The 20909-nt window shown below is 40.6% G+C and overlaps 1 protein-coding gene across 1 annotated transcript in view; it reads left to right on the top strand.

Moving 5' to 3' along the window:
- The first annotated feature begins 5354 nt into the window (after positions 1-5354).
- Positions 5355-20909, top strand: part of SLC4A4 (solute carrier family 4 member 4) — a 387871-nt gene continuing 372316 nt past the window's right edge. Inside the window, exon 1 of the mRNA XM_049886070.1 lies at positions 5355-6096. The gene's annotated coding sequence lies outside the window, so the exon portion shown is untranslated. The remainder of the gene's footprint in view (positions 6097-20909) is intronic.

Genomic DNA, 20909 nt, shown 5'->3' with positions numbered 1-20909 from the left:
AAGTTGGTAAAAATCTTCAATTTCTTCATCTTTGGCTTTAGTCATTGTGTAAATTTGAATAATAGCCTTATTAAACAGACTTCCTTGTAGGCATATGGATACTATCCTATCACTGACAGCATTGTACTTCAGGATAGACCTTGAAATGTTCTTTTTGACAGTGAATGCAATGCCATTCCTCTTCAAGTTGCCAGCGTAGTAGACCATATTATTGTCCGGTTCAAAATGGCCAATACCAGTCCATTTCAGCTCACTAACACCTAGGATATCAGTGTTTATGTATCCCATTTCATTTTTGACAATTTCCAATTTTCCTAGATTCATACTTTGTACAGTCCACGTTCTGAATATTAATGGATGTTTGCAGCTGTTTCTTCTCATTTTGAGTCGTGCCACATCAGCAAATGAAGGTCCTGAAGGCTTGACTCCATCTACATCATTAAGGTCGACTCTACTTTTTTTTTTTTTCTTCTACTTTGAGGAGGCAGCTCTTCCCCAGTCATGTTTTGAGTCCCTTCCAACCTGGGGGGCTCATTTTCTGGAACTATATCAGACAATGTTCTGCTGCTATTTACAAGGTTTTCACTGGCTAATTCTTTTCAGAAGTAGACCACCATGTCCTTATTCCTTGTCCATCTTAGTCTGGAAGCTCAACTGAAACTTGTCCACCATGGGTGACCCTGCTGGTACTTGAATACTGTTGGCATAACTTCTAGCATCACAGCAATACACAAGCCCCCACAGTACAACAAACTGACACATATAAAAAAAAAAATTTTTTTATTTTTTATTTTTATATAGCAGGTGCTTAATAAGTATTTGTTGACTGAATAGATGGCCCATTCCTGTTCCATGTTCTGTGTAGAACTAAGCACCCTTTGGTCAGCAGTGGGAAACTGCAAAGCCATAAAGAGTAAATTTGCTCAGAATATTCCTTTTCTAAAGAAAGGAGGTGGGGGGAAGGAGCCAACTTTTAATATTAAGGTTTCAGTCATCTTGCAACATTTGCTGTAAAGATGTCATCAGTCTGGCAAAGGTGTACTTGCAGTGTCAACTATTTTGTTACTTGCAAGGAAACTGAGCTGCTGTGGTCTCTAGGGGAGACTCAATCTCGGTAGTAGACCACGAACACCCTGAATAGTCATCAGCCAATTTGATCTGGGGGTCAGTTAGTCCATAGGGAAACCTGTTTCCAAGCAATGGAACAGCTGGGTCCACGTGATTCAGTCCACAGGCAGAAAAGAAGAAAGGCTTTAGAGCAGTCTGCTATCTGGACTTATTCAACCACTGAGGAGGTGAGGAGGGGGGAGGCCAGCGGGATACAAAGGAACAAACACCTTTCTGTGTCTGGGAGGTGGTTGATGAGAGACACACACAAACTGACTAGCAGAGTCCAAGGAATCCAAGAGTCTGTTCTGTCAGAGAAGTCTGAGGTAATTCTCTGCTAAAACCAGGCCAACCTTTTGTAACCCGGAAGTACAGGTCTTAGTGGTTAATAGCTGTTTTAAGTTTTCCTTTTCTCTTCCAAACAGAGAGGCCTGTGTCCTATGTTATGCTGATCCCTGGGAGAATTCCTGTAGAAGGAAGAGGCTGAAACACTGGCCTAGGGTTATTAAGCAAAGCTTTTTTCATAATAAATGTATCCATACCATTTTTGAAAGATATGCATGTTTGTCACAAATTATTCAACTTTTATCAGAGGAAATTATTCTGGTATTCTATTAGAATTACAAAATTTTAGGGTAATTTTCTTAAAGGCTTGATTTTTATAGCTGAGGGAACTGAGGCCCAGAAATGTTGAATAACTTGCCGTCTTCAATATTAACAGTGATAGGCCCTGTTTTTAGAAGCTAAAGCCTCTCCTAATATTTGACTGTAGGCATGTATTTTAAAAATGACAGTTGCATATGGTTGAAAGCTTAGTAGTTTAAGCTGCAAGCAACTTATGACACGTTTAACCAAATAAAATTATTTTTCCCAGCTTATGCCATGCTGACAGCTTGCAAAAACTGTGTTCACCTTCCTTGTCCCCCCATAAAAAGGGGGCTATAGCTATTTTTAAACTTGGGGTTTAAAGGAGGGAATGTAGATTATAAATATAGGTTAGTTGAGTTTATTGAGGAATTTGTCATATGGACTTTCTGGACCATAAATAAAACAACAAGGTCGTTAGTGATATACATATTTTAACATGATAAAACAGCTTAAGGGTCCAGAAAGAGAAGGAAAAGTGATTTATTCTTTCCTTATTCTTTTTTTTTTTTATTATTCTTACATCATGAAATGATTCATTAAATTAATACAGGGTCGCAATTTTGATGATTATTCTATTGCACATTGTTTAATAATAATAAAACAATTACAAGTCAAAACAAATATCAGCACAAAGAAAATCTCTATTCTACAGAGCAAAATGTTCATCAAACTTCTACCAATGGGCCAACAATATTTTCTAATAAAGTAGGATAATGAAAAAACAAAAACAGGTAGTTGATTCACGGATTCTGCTATTTGTTAATCAAAGTGGTTCAAAGATAATATTGAGTGACAAGCCATAATTCTCTTTATTTTATGTAATGAGGAAACTTAAATACAGAAGTCTTTAAGGACCTTTCCAAGTCACACAAAAACAGAGAAAACTCTTAATGGCGATAATCTTATATTCAGGTCAGATATACACCCTACTTAATTAAAATAATCAACACAGGACCTATTAGATGCATTATTTAACCCTCTTGTTTTAAAATAAAAGTGTCCCAAGCTTACAGGAGCCCAGGAGCGCCTGGAAACTCTCCTCCCCAGTCTTATTGGAGAAGACATTATGTTGTCAAGTGGTTTCATCACTTGCTGCCACTAGGTGGTGCCTGTCATTGAAACAAAGTTTCTTCCATTTTTATGTTTCCTTTTGGTGCCTATTAGGACCATTTGAAAGAAACTTGATTGATAAGCTACGTATTTTAGAAGGTCATTCAGAACAAAGAGTTATTGATTAAAAAATAAATCATTATCAGTAAGGATAATTTATAGTGTTTTTATAATTCTATTAATTTTTTCTGTTCATTCATCTTGTCACCAAGCTATGTGAACTCCCAAACTAAACGAACAAAAAAATCTTTCTTTAGGCTCCTGAGAATCAAGAGACATAACTCAAGTTTTGGGATAGGTAAAAAAAACAAAACAAAAAAAAAACAACTCAGGATTCATTGTCCTCACACGGAAAAGCAATAGCAGAGGTGACCACATGCAGAGTTAACAAGAAAAGTTAATCAATGACCTTTCAAAAGAAAACACAAGTATCTCAATTACCGGGTGATAATCAATAGCAAAGGAAATGGAACATGCTCTTTTAATTGTGGGATAGCAAATATCAAATAATGAGTATGATAACAGAGGGTGTTGGCTCTTTGCCAAAGACAATTCTTTTTCTCATTAATTTGAAACACACAAAACCTCAGTCCACAGCACTCTAATACCTGCCCTGTCTCTCACCCCATGTACCAACTTTATACCCCTTTCTGTGTAAAACCTTGCCAAACTTAACAGTGAAATGCCTCCCGGGGTTACCTATTTGGTTTGTGTGAAGGACAGCTTGATATATTTTATAGCAGAAGGGTCAAAAAACGTAAGTTTCTTGGACTTCTTTCTTCAAACATTTGCCAACACTGACTACTCATGGTTGACTCAAGATATGAGAAATTATCAGCTATGTTGAAATACATAATCCATAGTGTGAAAAATTGCTCAGCAGCAGTGATAAAATTTTAATACAGAAGTGGCTTCCCTTTGCCTGTGGGCTTACTTTGGGGCTGTTGATTCTTGCGGTGTGTTCAGGGAGTGAAAGTTAATTTTAACATTAGTCTAAAAACAAAATATAACTATGTAGACAAAAAATTTAAAGCTAAAGTTTTGTTTCATCTTCTGTTTTGAATTTCTTACATCACTGCAGTGGATCACGTAGAATGTTTTTCACATATATGTGAGCCATATGTGACAACAGGCAGACACATTATACTACTGCACTTTAATTTCAGACATTAGACATCTTGGGGTGATTCCCAGTGCCTTGTTAGCATTGACTATGAGTCCTAAAGATGCGAACTTTTTTAGGATACAGGCTCTATACCTGAGTCCCAAACACTGGTGAGGTGTCAGAGATCTCTCCTAACTTTAAACCCTGGAAAGAAAAGCCTCTCACCCCAAATTATTTTCCTCCGAAACCAACCAACCCAACCCAACCCAACCGAACCCAAACCAAACCAAACAAAACCCCAAACCACTTTTCTCCCCAGAGGTCTTATTAGCTATAGCTGTGCATTGTAGAAAGGTTTGGAACCAGAAGCAGCTAGCATGTGAAATTATTTCTCTATGGTTTTGTGTTACGGTGGCTATTGTTGAAAATACAGTTTAGCCAGCGACTTACACACACACAAACATACACACATACGTACCATGTAATATAAATATAAAAACATATATGTTTTATATATAAAATGTTATATATATATGGTATGTATTAATAGAAAGTTTATATATACTTCTATCTTATGCTGTGTGGCTCAAATCCATTAAATGGCTACTCTCTACTAGTACTCAGAACACAGTCTGTTCATATTTTAAGGCTTTACTTAACTGATTTTAATGGGGCTGGGTCTCTGTTATATTATTATCCCCTTGGCAAAAAGAGTACTTAAAACTTCATTAATTAGCCTTAAACCAAAACGAAAAACAAACCCGTTGCCGTCGACTGCGTTCCGACTCACAGCAACCCTAGGACAGAGTAGACCTGCCTCATAGGGTTTCCAAGGAGTGGCTGGTGGATTTGAACTGCCAACCTTTTGGTTAGCAGAAGAGCTCCTAATTAAAAAAAAAAAAAAAAAAAAGAACAGATAAATACAATCACTTTGTCCACTCAAGAAACCTCCATGGATGGCTAAAAGTGTTTCCCTAACTGTCAGAGGAAGGACAAGGTTGAGAACAGCGCTCTTCCAGACATCTTTTCCTAACGGTGATCGATGATTTAATACTGTATGCTGGCAGCGCTCTCTCTACCTGTACACCTCAAGTTTATAAAGTACCGTCAAAAGTGATCTAGGGGTTGAGCAACACATGCAACTTCAGGATTGCATGGGAAGAGTAGTCTCTGCCCAGGCCGGAACTCTTGTGAATAGGACACAAAGCTCAACCTGGCAGCGCGCTCAGGGCGTGAGAGAGAGAATTCGAGGAAGCGAGGGCCGCGGATCGGGATTCGGTCCACCGCCAGCCCTAGGCGGGAGCAGCGCGCGAAGTCGTAGCACCCGGCGGAGGCGGCGCAGCCGAGGCCCCTCCCCGCCGCCACGGATGCCCGGGCGGCTGACGCCGAGCGGCGGCCCCGAACGGTGGGGGCCGGGCGGGTGAGCGAGGGCAGGGCAGGGGGCCGGCCGAGGCCACTCGGGGCTTTAAATATGGATCGCGGGCTCGCGCTCGCGCCACAGCCATCGCCGCGGCCGCCTACTCCGAGCCCCTGTCCCCCGGCTCGTTCCCGAGGGGCGTCCCGGCCGGGCACCGCTGCTGCAGTGTTAGTTACTGGCAGTAACATTGGAGATCCCCATGAATATGCAGGAGCCGCGGAAGGCAAAGTAGAGTAGGCGCCCGCACTCTCACACACTCACTCCCCGCGTGCCACGCGGGCCGTGTAGACATTCCCCCCGCCCCGCTTTCTCCCCCTTTCTCGTGGGCCGTTCTGATTTCCAGTTGTGCCTGCTCCGAAGACCCTCCGCCCCAGCGCCCTCACCCCGCTCTCGCGCGCTCGCCTCCCTCTGCCCCGGAGCGCGCACCCACTCGGGCGGCAAAGTTGTGACTACTTGGGAGCGGGTGACTCGCGCCCCGCTCGCTCTGCGCCTCGCGCCAACAACTTCCCGCGGCTCGGCCCCGCCGCGCCCCGGGCCCGCGCCTCCGGGGAGCCCGCGGGCCCCCAGCTTCCAGTCCCGGCGGCGCGCCGGGCAGCGCTTTGGCAGCGGCGGCGGTGGCAGCAGCGAAAGCGGCGGCGGCGGCGGCGGCCGCTGCAGCCCCACACTCCGCCTCCAAACTGGAGGAGCGACGGAAGCCGGACCCTAGGAGGTGAGCTCCCAGTCCTGGAAGCAGAGGGAGGGTCGGCCCAGTCCTCCGCCTCACAGGGGCGGCGGACGCGGGGCCCCAGCTGGGGCCGGTCCGGGAGGGAGCGCAAGCGGCCTCGGCGCGCTCCAGGGAGGGCGAGGTCAGCTCCGGGCCGGGCATCCCCCTTGCTGGGCGCTGGCGACGTGTGACGGCTGTTTCCGCGGAAAAGTACTTCTTTTTTCTTCTTAGCATTAGTGGAGGAGTTGGTGATCCTGTTTCTCCCCCTCGCAAAGCCCCCAGCGCAAAGCCGGGCATTGTTGCCAGGTCTATGAGGCAAGTGTACACGGCGGGCCGGGCTCGGGCGCGGTGACACGTGTGTTCCTGTGAGCCTGGGTGGTCGCGAGTGCGGCTGGGCACCTGCCTGAGGGGAGACGTTTCCAAACCACCGGTGGGGGAGGCCTGGGGGACTCTCGGCGCTACTGGGGCCGCGGTTGCCTGCCCGCTCCAGGACGGAGCATTCACATCTTTCCCTGGCACACCGCAGGCAGGAGGAGGGGAGGTGAGTCAGGCAGATTCTCTGCAAGTGGCACACGCACATTTATTTGCAATGGATTTGGAAGTGGGAGGCAGAGGTTAAACTGGGATTTCTCTTGGCGAGCGTTAGCAGAGCTCTTCCTCAGGTACTGGGCAGCATGTGCGTCTTGGCAAGGAGTGGTGATTCCTTTTTTCTTAAGTGCATTTTACTCAGCCTGTGCCAGTCCGTTAATAACAGTCACCAAAGGAAGGCAGGAGTTGAGAACTACATCAGCAAACTGCAGCAAGCTCCACAAGGAAAAAAAGTTCTTAAAGAACAGCAGTGGGGGGCGAGGGGGAACCAACCCTGATCTTGACGTGAAAGATGGAGAAAGAAGCAGTTCCAGGGCTGTTCTGCCAGTGTAGAGCATTTTTTTTCAGTTCATTGTAAAACTTCTATATTTTCTACCCGGCATTCTTTTCAAGGCCCTACCTTCTCAGCATAATTGACCGCAGCAAGCTCTTTCCAGACTTGACACTGAAGAGCAGTAATCACTTTGGTTTACACTCCTCACTTCTTTTCCTGTCTCACTTCAGTGCAGGGAAAAGTTGCTTCTAATGAGAAATCGTGAATGCTGGGCTATTCTTAACCCCTCAGTGTTACACAGACATTGTCTCAAATCCTGGAGCCGTTCTTTGCTGAGAGACACTGCATTGTATTCTGTGTGCCTCCTCCCTCCAGTCCCTCCCCCCCCTTTTATGTATCTAGAATTTGGAGTTGGAATATTACCTTATTAGATGAATTAAAGTGTACATTGCTCATTGAGGGTTTATTCTTTTTTCTTTCTGATTTGAATGGATTCTTCAGTGATGTTAGGAAAGTATTCTGTAGCTTCTTGCAGCTAATGTCATGTCCTTTGAAAGTGTTTCCGACTGAAAAGAAGTCTCCCTGTATGTATCACGTTAGCATTTAAATAATTTTCATGGTTATTATAGCACATAGATTTAGGTTATTTGTATAACTTCATTCAAAGGAAGCATGCCCGTTTATTTTTCTTTAGCTTTCATAACTGAGAAAAAAAACTTTTACTTTCATTTTAAAGTTAAAAGTAGTGATAGGACTCTAGTCTCTTTGTATTAAACCTTGAAATTAACTTCATCCCTGAGTTTCTAAGTTAAGATGACACAGATATGGATAAATACAGGAAAGTAGTGCTTTATGAACAGTTGAAGCACAGGGCATTTAGAGAAGTGGGGGCTCGAATAGTTCCAGGCATGTCTACCTTTGAGAAAAGAGAAATCTCAGCAACCACCCAAATTCTGTCTGTGAGTATTTTTCAAAATCAGGTTTTCAGTATCATTTGCAGTTTCAGGATTATTTCTGGAGACTTACAAACATTTATAAAGCATCTTAGCCAATGAGATTGCCAGAATGTACTCTTAGTTTATAGTTTCTAGTTCATTTTGCCAACATAAAATTGCTTTAACTGTTTGACTGTTACTGCCATTATTCAGTCTTTTAAATGATTAGGAGACACTTTGGATTTACAGTAATGTTTGTGAAAGGAAATCAAGGAAGAGTATTGAGAGAAAATGTGATAGAAATCGGGTAACCTTTGGGACAACTTCCAGCACACCCTGGTGGTAATCTCATTTTTCACTGAGCTCTGGCAAGTACAATTTTGAGGTTCTGATCTCTTGTGCTGATAACAAGAGAAATAGTCTGGCCATAGCTTGCATCTTAAAGGAAAACACAGCACTTAAGGAAGGGAATTACATGTTAGCTGGTAAATCATGGAGATAATCAGGTTTCTCTGCCTGCCTCTGAGGGTGCTTCGGTCCATGAGGACCGCTATTGTTAGTGGAAAAGACCCCCGAGAGAATTCACTGCTGTTCCATTGTGGTGATACACATCAGCCATGCTTGGTTCTTGGAGTTTCTTTATTCATTTTTAGTAAAGTGAATAAAATCTAAGACTGGGGTTGATAGATACTAAGATTAGAAGTGGAAAGAACAAACTGAGAAAAGAAAATCTAATGATGATTAGTGATTGCTAAATGGAAGGAATCAGGGCACATGATTTAGTGAGAAAAGGAAGCTGTAAGCAGAATGTATACCTTGGCTCTCACTGTTGATGGTGTATTGAGGCCAACCTATGAGTTATGATATTTATTTATTTGGGGGGATCATTTAATAAAATAGGTAATTTAGGAATATCCAGGAAGTTAATAAGACTTTACAAAAACTAGATTTTGCTACTTACAGGAATTTTTTGCATGATGCAAGAATTTTAAGGGAAGGGTGAGAATCATGTTTCTTTTATGTAAGGTCAGGGCTAAGTTGTATTCCAAATATATTTTACCTTCCTCCCCGTATTTAAATATTAGATGTGGTTGTGCCACAAAATAAAAAATATACTGCTGTCTTTTTAACATGAAGATGATATTTTATATTGCTCCGAATTGCATGCCTTTAGTTATTTTTCTAGCAGTGGAGGTGGATGGAGGATCCCTGGTGGTGCCGTTGTTAAAGCACTTGGCTGCTAACTGAAGGGTTGGTGGTTTGAACCCACCAAACTACTCTGCGGAAGAAAGATGTGGCAGTCTGCTTCTATAAAGATTTACAGCCTTGGAAATCCTATGGGGCAGTTCTACTCTGTCCTATAGGGTCATTATGAGTCAGAATTGACTCTATGGCAGTGGGTTTAGTTTGATTGGTTTTGGAGATGGATTCTTTTAAACCTCTCCCCTCCCCTTACTCAGCTCTGTCTGATTTACGTTTATATGCACACACAAGTACTAGTTGTTTGTAGAGGTGGCCCATTTTATTTTATCTAGAGCCAGATTTACTGCTGTCATAATGATTTGGTGGCAGTGACTTTTACTGCGTTTCTCTAGCCTCTGTAGTACAATGACATTTCAAAGAAGGCGTCAAAAGGACTTTGAGGCTATCAATGGTGATTGCTTTATTTACCTATTGTGGCAAAGAAGAGAACAATTTTTCCTCCAGTCCTCATCATAATGTTCCTAACTTTATTCCTTAGTGACAAAGTCTGACTTCTCTCTGAATTAAGTTGTATATTTGAATAGCTGGTGGTAGAAACAGCAATGGTGAAACCCTGTGTATCTGTAGTTATTTTCCTAAGCCAAAATATCATCTTATTATTCTTCCCTGCAAATTAATTGCTGTAAGGGATTATTATGCTCATTGAAAGGATGAGGAAACTAAGATACAGAGAACTTTATGTGCTTTTCTTAAACTAAACAGAAAATTATTGGTGGAGGTAGGAAGGAACACTTTATCTTTTACTAGTGATACATGTTTGTTGAATGACTGTCCTTGAATGAATGAATGTCTTTCCAGTCACAGCCAAAGATATTAATGCAGGTAAAGGTTTATCCTGGTTGAAAGTGGTTTACTTTGTTGTTGTTGTTAGCTGCTGTCGAGTCAACTCCAACTCATGGTGACCTAATGTATAACAGAACGAAGCATTGTTTGGTCCTGTGCCATCTTCATGATCGTTGGTATGTTTGAGTTCATTTTGTGGCTGTTGTTTGGATCCATCCCATTGAGAGTTTTCCTCATTTTTGCTGACCCTCCACTTTGGTGGTGTTGTTAGGTGTTGTCAAGTTAATTTTCGACTCATAGTGACCCTATGTGACAGAGTAAACTGCCCCATTGGTTTTTTTTTTTTTTTAAATTGGCTGTAATCTTTACAGGAGCTGATCTCCAGGCCTTTTTCCCCACAGGGCCGCTAGGTGCGTTCAAACCGCCAACCTTTCTGTTACCAGCCAAGTGCTTAATCGTTGTGCCACCAGGGCTCCTTTACTCACCGGTAATTCCACTCAGCAACAGCTCCCACTTGCCTCATCTTTATTTTAGGTTCTACAGTGCCAGAGGGTGTTTCACTACTGAAGAATTTTCAGTTTGTGTTTACCAATTTTAGCTCCTGTCTTGAGAGCTAACTTTTGTTTTTCATGGAAAAAAAATCAACTGATAATGATACCTTGGGGGTTTGTTTTTTTACTTTGTGGGTAATTGCATGGGAAAAGGGTATCTGAAGTTTAACCTGAATTTCTGTATTCAAAAAAAACTCATTGCTATTGAGTCGATTCCGACTCATAGCGACCCTACAGGACAGAGTGGAACTGCCCCGTATAGGGTTTCCAAGGCTGTAACCTGTATGGAAGCAGACTTTTTTTTCCTGTGGAGCAGTTGGTGGGTTTGAACTGCCGACCTTTTGGTTAGCAGCTGAGTGCTTAACCACTGGCCACCAGGGCTCCTTAATTTCTGTATTAGAACTCTTAGAAAGGGTTTTAAATAAAACCCCTAGGATATTTTTTGGGGGATTTTTAGGATAAAAATTAATAAAAATACAAAATGAAAAAGGAATATATTGTCTTTAAAACTGATGACACAAGTAGAAAAGCTATTCATAATGTCTTAGATAAGAAGTTAGCAGTGTCTTTTCTCTTTATTTTCACTGACGTATTCTCTCATTTAAAATGTTTACAAATAAGTAAACCTGCGGGGTCTGGCATTTTATATTGGTTATGGCTAACAGCTGCTAACCAAAAGTTCCAATCATCCAGGCGCTCCTTAGAAGCTCTATGGGGTAGCTCTACTCTGTCCTGTAGGGTTGCTGTGAGTCAGAGTTGACTCAACGGCAATGGCTTTTAGTTTGGTTTTGGGTTAATTTTAGCCTGGACATCTAATATTCTCTGAAAGGGCCTAGTAGCAACTTCATCTCTTTGCAACTTATATACTTGGCATAGGCCCCAGCCAAAAAAAAAATTGTCTGAGCAGTCAAAATAGGTCAAAAGTACCTACATTAAAGTGGATTCACTTTCCTCATAGGATCCCTCACAGTCTGTGTACTTTTTTTTTTTTAAATTTTTGTAAAAATGTGGGTAACACAGCATTTGCCAGTGCAACATTATTCACATGTACAATTCACTGAGGCCAGTTACGTCGGTCATGTTGTGCAAGCATCACCACGGACAGACACTCACTGCTTCCTGAACAGTGCTTTCCCCATCCCCTCTTCCTCCTGCTCCAGGTAACCACTGTTAAACTTTGAACTCTATACATTTGCCTCTTCTAGGTGTTTCGTATTAGTGAGATGATATATTATTTGTCCTTTAGTGACTGACTTCCATCACTCAGCATAATGTTTTTAAGGTTCATCCATGTCGTGGCATGCATCAAGAGTTCATTTCTCCTTATGGCTAATATTCCATTGGATGTATATACCACATTTTGTTTATCCATTTACCTGTTGATGGGCAGTGGAGTTTAATTTCACCTTTTGGCTATTGTGCAAAGTGCTACAGTGAACACTGGTGTGCTTGTATGTTTCTGTTTGTGTTGCTGCTTTTGGGTATATGTAAGAGCGGAATTGCTGAGCACGTGGTAGTTCTATGTTTAACTTTTTGAGAAACCACCAAACTGTTTTTCACCACAGCTGCACCATTTTGCTTTCCCACCAGCAATGGATGAGGGTACCAATTTCTCCACATCCTCACCAACATTTGATATTTTCCATTTTTTCTGTTGTAGCCATCCTAGTAGTGGGTGAACTGGTTATCTCACTGTAGTTTGATTTGCTCTTAATTCACATACAGTTCTAACGTGAGTGATTATAAGGTTTCTAATCCTGTAGCTGACTATACACTACAAATTAGAAGATAGATATCGGAAGATACATGGATAACATTGAAAGAGGCCAGAGGACAGCTTGGTAGTAAAGGAAGAGGTAGACAAACTACTAAAGCAGATGCAAGAATTAAAGCAAGCATAGTGGTTGAGCCCTAGACCCTGATTGCATCACTGTGTTACACTCCCTTCCTCCCTCTCACCTTTACTTTTATCCTTCCTTTCTCCTTCCAATGTCTTCATTGAAATAAAACATATGTACAGAAAAGTTTATAGTCATTAAGTCATAAGTAACAGCTCAGTGATTTTCTGAATGAGTACATCCATGTCACGAGTGCCAAGACCAATATATAACCATTGCCAGCATCCAGAAGCTCCCTTCCTTTCCCTGAAATCATTCCTTATCCTAGAAGTAATCTCTCTTCTGCCTTCTGAGTCTATACTCACTGCCATTGAGTCGATTTCAACTCATAGTCACCCTGTAGGGTTTCCGAGGCTGTAAATCTTTACGGAAGTAGACTACCACATCTTTCTCCTGTAGAGTGGCTGATGGGTGCAGCTGACCTTTTGGTTAGCAGCTGAGTGCTTGAACCACTGTGTGACCAGGGCTTCTTTAAGTCTGTAGATTACGCTTACCTATTTGTCTTAGTTATCTAGTGCTGCTGTAACAGAAACACCATAAGCAGATGACTTTAACAAACAGAAGTTTATTCTCTCACAGTCTATTAGGCTAGAAGTCCGAATTCAGGACGCCAGCTCCAGGGGAAGGCTTTCTTTCTCTTTTGGCGTACAGGAAGGTCTTTGTCATTAATCTTCCCCTGGTCTAGGAGCTTCTCAACACAGGAACCCTGGGTCCAAAGGTGCTCCCAGCACTGCTTTTGTGGTGGTATGAGGTGCCCCTCTTTCTCTGCTTGCTTCTCTCTTTTGTATCTCAAAAGAGATTGATTTAAGACAAAACTTAATCTTGTAGATTGAGTCCTGCCTCATTAACATAACTGTCTCTAATCTTGCCTCATTAATATCGTGGAGGTAAGATTTTACATCAGATAGGAAAATCTTATCAGATGACAAAATGGTAGATAATCACACACTAGCCAAGTTGACATATATTTTGGGAGGACACAGTTCAGTCCATAACGATATTAATGAACTTTTGATCCGTCAATCGCATGGTATGTATTCTTGTGTCCAACTTCTTTTGCTTAACATTACGTTTGTGAGATTCATTTGTGTTTTGTGTATAACAACAATTTTGTTTATTCTTATTGCTGTGTAGTGTTCCACTGTATGAGTACACCATTTCACTCTTGATGGCTATTTGGGTTGTTTCCAGTTTTGGGCTATTATAAATGGTGGTGCTGCAAACAGTCTTATGTAAGTCTTTTGGTAAATGTGGGATTTCTGTTGTGTGTGTTGTGAGCTAAATTGCTGGGTCAGCCTTCCTTCTAGAGTGGTACTAATTCATACTCCCACCAGCAGTGGATGAGAGTTTTGGCTGCTCCATATTCTTACAAACAGCTGATATTATCTGTCTTTTTCATTTTAGCCATTCTGGTAGATATATAATGGTGTCATATTTTAGTGTTCATTTCCCAAGTACATTTTCATATGTTTACTGGCCATACTCTTTTGTGAAGTACCTGTTTAGGTTTTTTGCTCATGATGTTTTTGTCCAGTGTTACCCCACGTAAGGAAGATTTTCATACCTGGGGAATTAACTTTCCTTATTTTTTAAAGAAAACTCAGCTACCCAGGCAAACTCATTCATCAGTCCTTCCATATAATAAGTCAAATAAGTGGGTAAAGAGGATAGAAACATTTTGAACCTGTAAAAATTATACTCAGAATCTGTGAAATCCTTTCCTTAAAAAACAAAACAATTTTAATACTACATTCGAGATCATGCAGAACTTTTCCTCTGTGCTGAACATAAAAATGAAGACTCTTACAACATTGTGTTGCCGAGTGACCAGTAGGCTTTGCGTTTGGAAGCTGTGCTCTCTTACTTGGTGATCGCTATGAAACCTTGCTCCAAGCTTGAAATGGCCATGCATAAGCTAGTTTTTATTATTGTTTTTGTATCCTACATCGGTGCTTATTTTTAAGGTGAACCGTGCCAGCTCCTGGTATATTAATAAATGTTTTTTGGCTGAATGAATGAACAACACATTTAAACTCCTTTCTTGAGCTGTTACTCTGGGTGATTCAGTTTTACGTTTTTTTTCTCTAGGATTTTACTTTTTATTGCCAAAGCTGAGTTAGGAACAGGATTTTTAAAACATCAGATTGGAAAATTGAGTCTAATGGGCAGCAGCTTGAGATCACCTATTTCACTGTGTAGTTCATATTAAATTTCTGCCCCCAAGTAGCACACACAGGACCTAGAGAACCCTCGAAAATGATGACACTGCTCTTCACCCCATGGGTGATCCCCCCAAAGCTTATACACTGAATATTTTTAGCTTCTATAATTATACTGCCGGAGCACAAATCTCCAGATTTAAAATATTGTAGTGGGTTCTTCAGTGCTGATACCTTGGAAACCATGTTTCACACAAAATTAAATGTTGAAGAATGAATTATATCTGAAAACTGGAGCTTGTAAAGCACCCTTTTAGCAGAGTATGGATAAGGCGTTTCTCAGATGTGTTATTCTAATACTAAGAGCAAACTTGTAGTATGTGCCTTACAAATGTTTGTGTAAAGCAATAATCCTTAAGTCCTTGAAAGGACTGATTTTCAACTATTCATTTAACTTCAGGATCCTCTTTTTTTACTTCAACTTAAAAGAGGTTTAGTGACATGTTTATTTTTAAATTAAGTAGCATTAAAATTTGTATGATTTTTGTTTTGGAGAATTGCCTGATGCTTCATTAAGAATAGTAGGTATTCTTTTGACAAATTGGGCTTAAAGCAGAAGGAGCTTGGATTTTTATATGGAAGTCTAATTTGACTGCTTTTCTTTTCCTTTTTTATGTTTGAATATTTCACTTTTCTTTCTTTTGAGAGATGATAGTGGCCTTGGTTAATTGGCTCTCATTATTTAAGTATAACTGTTTTGTGGTGCTTGGAGTACTGAGCACATAACATATTACTTCAGAATAAGCTAAGTGAGTCCACATTTTATGAGGAGGTTTACAGTTTAGGTATCATACCTCCTGTGTGTTTGACTCAAATGTGGCTGCTTTGAGGTGATTTAGTGGAAAATGGAATCATTTGGTATTGCAGACAGCTTTTGTTTTCTCCTATAGACATAATGCTATGGAAAAGTGAAATAAATACGAAATAGTGAATTTCAGAAAACTTCATCTCCTATTCTGGGTGATGTGACTCCTTTGAGAAGGTAAACTGGATAGCTTTAAAACAAAAGCATCCAGGCATGCTGGATCCTTTGGGTCCAACAGTCAGCACATGAGGCCCCTCTCCCCTTGTTTTAAACTGATGCTGTGGATTTAGGGATGAACAACTATGTAAAGGAAACCCTGGTGGCGTAGTGGGTAAGAGCTATGGCTGCTAACCAAAAGGTTGGCAGTTTGAATCCACCAGGTGCTCCTTGGAAACCCTATGGTTTGGTTCAACTCTGTTCTATAGGGTCGCTTAGAGTTGGAAACAACTCAACGGCAATGGGTCTTTTTTAACTGTGTAAAGGATAGGATCATAGCAGCTGTGATGTCTAAACCGTTATCCTAAGGGGATGAGGTTAGTGCTTCCATTTCTTAATGCTCGTCAGCATGGAAATATGTTGTGTATATGGCCTGATTGGAATATTGCTAATGTCTTTGATGCAAACTAGGTTTTTGCATCGGTGGCATAGTGGTCAAGAGCTATGTCTGCTACCCAAAAGTGTGGCAGTTTGAATCCACCAGGCGCTCCTTGGAAACTCTATGGGGCAGCTCTACTCTGTTCTATAGGGTCGCTATGAGTTGGAATCGATTTGACGGCAGTGGGTTTGGTTTTCTTTGTTTACCCCAGAATGATCATGAATGAAGCCCCAAATGTGTCATTTGATGAAACATGTTTGTACTGAGTGAGGACTCAGTGAGACTGTCAGTCAGATGGAAAGTTTGGCCCATGAGTGTGGGTGGCTGTGCTCCTGAAACCCTTTGCTCTCGTGATGCATGTTGACTGCAGCTGCAGCGAGAGGATGCGGTTGAGCTGCTTCACAAATTCCTTCGTTCCTTTGACCTCTGGGGACTACATCCTTAGGAATGTGAGATGAGCACTCATGATGTTAGCGAGAGAGTAGGGCCTCTTGGTAGGGAGATCGCTAAAGTACTGATTACAATCACCTTTGGAAAAATTACTGAGTGTTAACAGATTAAGCAGGGGCGCCCAGTCACACGTTTGCACTTTTACCAGTTGAGTTCCTTTGCAGGGAAAAAGGGCAGAGAGGAGATGTCTCAAAAGATTTAGATAAATGAGATCAGATAAATTTCCCCAGAAGAATGATTAAAAAATAAAACAAAAACATCTGTCCAAAAAATGTCAGAAGAAAATACAGTTTCAGGTTGTTGCCAAAACTTTAGGCAGTGAATTCTACACTTTAATTGATCACTTTATTGCTTATTGCTTTCCACTGCCCTCTAATTGTCTTGTATGTATTCATGTTGTCCTGCTATACTATCTGCTTCTTCCCTGCAAGAGCTGTGTCAGAATGTCTTTTGCTGTCCTCACAGTGCCTAGCCTGTTCCATAGCAGAAAATACTTATTTAGTGGAATGATACACAGTTACTTTAAAAATCTGGACAAGTCAACCAGAGATGCTTAGTCATCTCCCTTGACTTTATCTGAACTCTCTTACTTCTGGAGATATTCCTTCAGTGTAGTAGTCTGATCGTTGTTCTTAGGGCTTTCAAACATGTCTCACGAAATCTGTTGTAGTTTGGAATCCAGTAGCTTTTGGGATGACGCTTCGTCATTAAAGTTTGTGATGTGTTATATAGTTCCTTGGAAAAATTACTTTATCTCTCTGTTTTGATATGATTGTATCTAATCTGTTCTTTGAATTGGACATGTTTTTATTCACTGTTTATCTAAGATTAAAAATGAATTGGCAACACTTTTTGAGAAAGCTTTTTATTTTGAAATAATTATAGGCTCAGAAGAGTTTGTAGAAATAGTACAGAGAGATTTCACATACCCTTCATCCAGCTTCCCCCAATTGGCACCACTTTTTAAGATTCAAGGCATTTGGCTACAAATATTTCTAAGGAATTGTTGCTTTTATACCCACTCTTAAGAAATGTTTGTTTATTAACCACTGATTATATACTAAAAAATAATAAAAATTATTTTTTTATGTACTAGGTATTGTAAAATCACAGAATTAAACATAGCTACTGTTTTATGAGTTTCAGTTGGAAAAGGTGCTCATGTGGTAGACAAGGGAAGTCATTTATTCACTTACTTATTCACGTCTCTGTGCATTTGCTGTTTGCTTCATTCAAAATCTTTTTTTTTCAAAATGATAGCTCTCAGAGTTTTAAATCCGGTTGTTGTTACCATAAAAATCTTTGGAAGACACAACACAAATATAAGTGAGAGAGAATAAAACTTAGTTATGGTACTGGTGTTAGGGTGCCATATTAATACTGGATTTTGTGTAAAGGTCAAAGAGTATCATTGTACTGTAATTCTGTATATGTTAGATATATATTATTTGCCTTACAATACATGTGAGTGCACAATATATTGAAGCATTCTGAAATGGGTGTTTTACTTACTATATATGCATAATATTTCCAGTGAAATCTCAATGTTTCACTATTCTTTAGAATGTTGATAAATACTACACTTGAACACATATTTGAGTTCAATTATTAGCTCTTAATGGGGGACCTTTTAGTGCTGTGTGTATATTTGTCTGTTTGGCTGAACCTTGTGCAGTCTTACCTAGAAAGCTCCCTTGAAGGTTTGGTCTTGTGCCTCAAAAGTGACATGAATGGGAAAGGCCTAGAGAAATGAACTACATATTGTGAGTATAGAGGAGTTTAAGAGAACAGACCAAAAGCTATTTGAATACTTATAGACCTGAACAATGATGTTTGAAAGGAGACCTCAGTAAAGCTTATAATGTTGTGAATACTTTCCCCCAAATCCAAGAATATCGGAACTACATTTACCACATATAACTGAGAGAAGTAGGGTTAGCATAAATGAAAGAGTTTTAAATTTATGTAGTGAGCATTTCTGTGAGCAGCTTTTTACCCCAAGAGGAGAAACTGGCTTCTCCAAGAGGAGGAGGTCCAGAACAAATCATTGGGTAGATTAAATATTCATACAATTTAAAAGAGAAGATGGATGTGCTTGGTAAATAGACTTAATCTTTTGGATGATTGTTCTCTCTTTATCCTGAACTCTCTCATAGCACTTTGTTCAAAACACTTATAATTTTGTAGAATAATTTCTTGTTCTTTGATCTTGTCACGGAATGTTGGTCTGGGGGATTGTGGGTCTGACCCTACATGGCATTTCTTATAAAGTTTAGGCTCAGCATGTCTTAGCTCTTGATTTTAACCAGAAGGCATTGGTTTAAGTGAATTGTTAAGCTTGAGGCTGTAAAATGAGCAATGAGCATTTGGTCCTCATTGCATCATACTCACACCTTGCTGCCAATAAAATGGAATTGAGCATATTTCTGAATTGAAACCAGTTTTTTAAGTTTTGGGTTCATTTGGAATAATCCCAGTAATCTGAAATATAACTAAATGAAATATATTTATTTATATAAAAATATTTTATTTATATAGTTTTTAAAAATTATTGTGTTGAATAATTTTGTTTAGATGGAATATTGTGTTCACAAATAAAATGGAGAGCTTAGAAAGTCCAGTGCTATACATTCCTGCTTGGCTCACAGTTTTTAACTTCTGTGATGGATGGATTCCAGCATATGGGCTTGAACAACACGGTGTCCTCTATATAAAAACCAGAGCAGCAGGAAAAAGCAGGCTAGAGCATGTGGCCCAGGCTTCAAGCAGATTGCTGGTAGTAGAATAACTTCTTAGTCCTGTAGCAGCAGTGAGGGATTCATTTCTACGGTGAGTGTCCAGGGATATGAGATCTAAGGGAACCCGGATGTGGGAGAAGTGGTGGGAGAACATGAATGCCTGAAGCATGGACAGTAGGTGCTATGAGTTGCAGAGGCTGAGAAATCAAGGAAGGAGAAATTATGTTTTGAGGAGCCTGAGTCTGAAAAATTGTGAATCTGTCTGCTTAAATTGCAGGAGTGGTCTGTTTATCTACTTCCATCAGAGTATATTCACGTTAATTGAATTTTATGGTAGCTGAAGCGTACCTGATTAAGTATCCAAACTAACATTGTTTTAAGGTATTTTTTTGATGTACATCATTCCAAAAATGAAGTGCACACACTTATCTCCTTTCTTAACAACACATTGAGTATAATTTTCTCTTTTGTTCATCACTCATGGTCGTCGTTATATCATTTAGTGATGCTCTCAGGGCTGGAGAAGTGTGGAGCTATTTATCCTACATTATTTATCCTACGCTACTTATCCTACACCATGTATTCCTACAGTGTTATGCTTCATACATTCTTTTGCTTATTCTTTATGTTTTAAAGAGGGTATGTTAGCTGTGTCTGAACAGAGATTAAGGATATAGGCTTGTTGTTTTCATGATGGGTAGTGGTCTCCCAGGTATCTGTTTTCATGACTTGAATATATACGAGGAATGGAGTTTTGACTAGAGGCTGGGGTGAGAGATGGGAGAAAGAAGGAATGGAGGGCACTATGCTCTCTGCCCCCTTACTGTGCCCTTGGGCCTTAGCCATATCGAGAGAGGCAGCTGTAAGACAAAGTTGAGGGAGTCATAACTTTGAGAGCTGCTTTGGGATCCAGGTATCAGCATGTAACAGGGTGTAGCTCTGGGTGTGGGGGTAGCTTGAGGTGGCTATTGGTTGTGTGCTTTGGTGTCATTAGGTTTAATGTATTAGGAGACCCAGGAGAGAGTATTCTGGGCTGGCTCTCCTTGGCTAAGGTAATTTGCAGAGAAAGACTCAGTTGAGGGCCCTAAGCAACCAACACTCCCAGCAGCTGGGGAGGCACCTCAGTTCTGAAGGGGAGATCTGGGCAGTGCAATCCAGCACCTAAATCTTTAGCGTCTCATAACTTGGGCGACTGTGTGCTTCCAGGTTTTCATCTGTACTTGATTCATTTAATTCTCTGCGTTTGAGTAAGTTGTTGTTGTTAGGTCCCCACTCATAGTGACCGTATGTACAACAGAACAAAATGCTGCCCAGTCCTACTCCATCCTCATAGTCATTGCTGTGTTTGAGACCATTGTTGCAGCCACTGTGTCAGTACATCTCCTTGAGGGTCTTCGTCTTTTTTGCTAACCCTCTACCAAATATGATGTCTTTCTCTAGGGACTGTTACCTCCTGATAACATGTCCAAAGTAAATGAGACGAAGTCTTACCATCCTTGCTTCTAAGGAGCACTCTGCTGGCTGTAATCCTTCCAAGACAGATTTGTTTGTTCTTTTGGCAGTCCATGGTATATTCAATTTTCTTCACCAACACCAAAGATTTAAATGCATCAGTTCTTTGTTGAGTAAGTTCATACGTGTAAAATGCTTAGAAAAGGGCATAGCACATGGTGTGATTTAAGCATTAGTTATTATCATCATACCTGGGCTTTACCAGCCC

Source organism: Elephas maximus, chromosome 5 (genome assembly GCF_024166365.1).
Source record: "Elephas maximus indicus isolate mEleMax1 chromosome 5, mEleMax1 primary haplotype, whole genome shotgun sequence".
Taxonomy (NCBI): domain Eukaryota; kingdom Metazoa; phylum Chordata; class Mammalia; order Proboscidea; family Elephantidae; genus Elephas; species Elephas maximus.
This window is presented reverse-complemented; position numbering and strand designations above follow the sequence as displayed.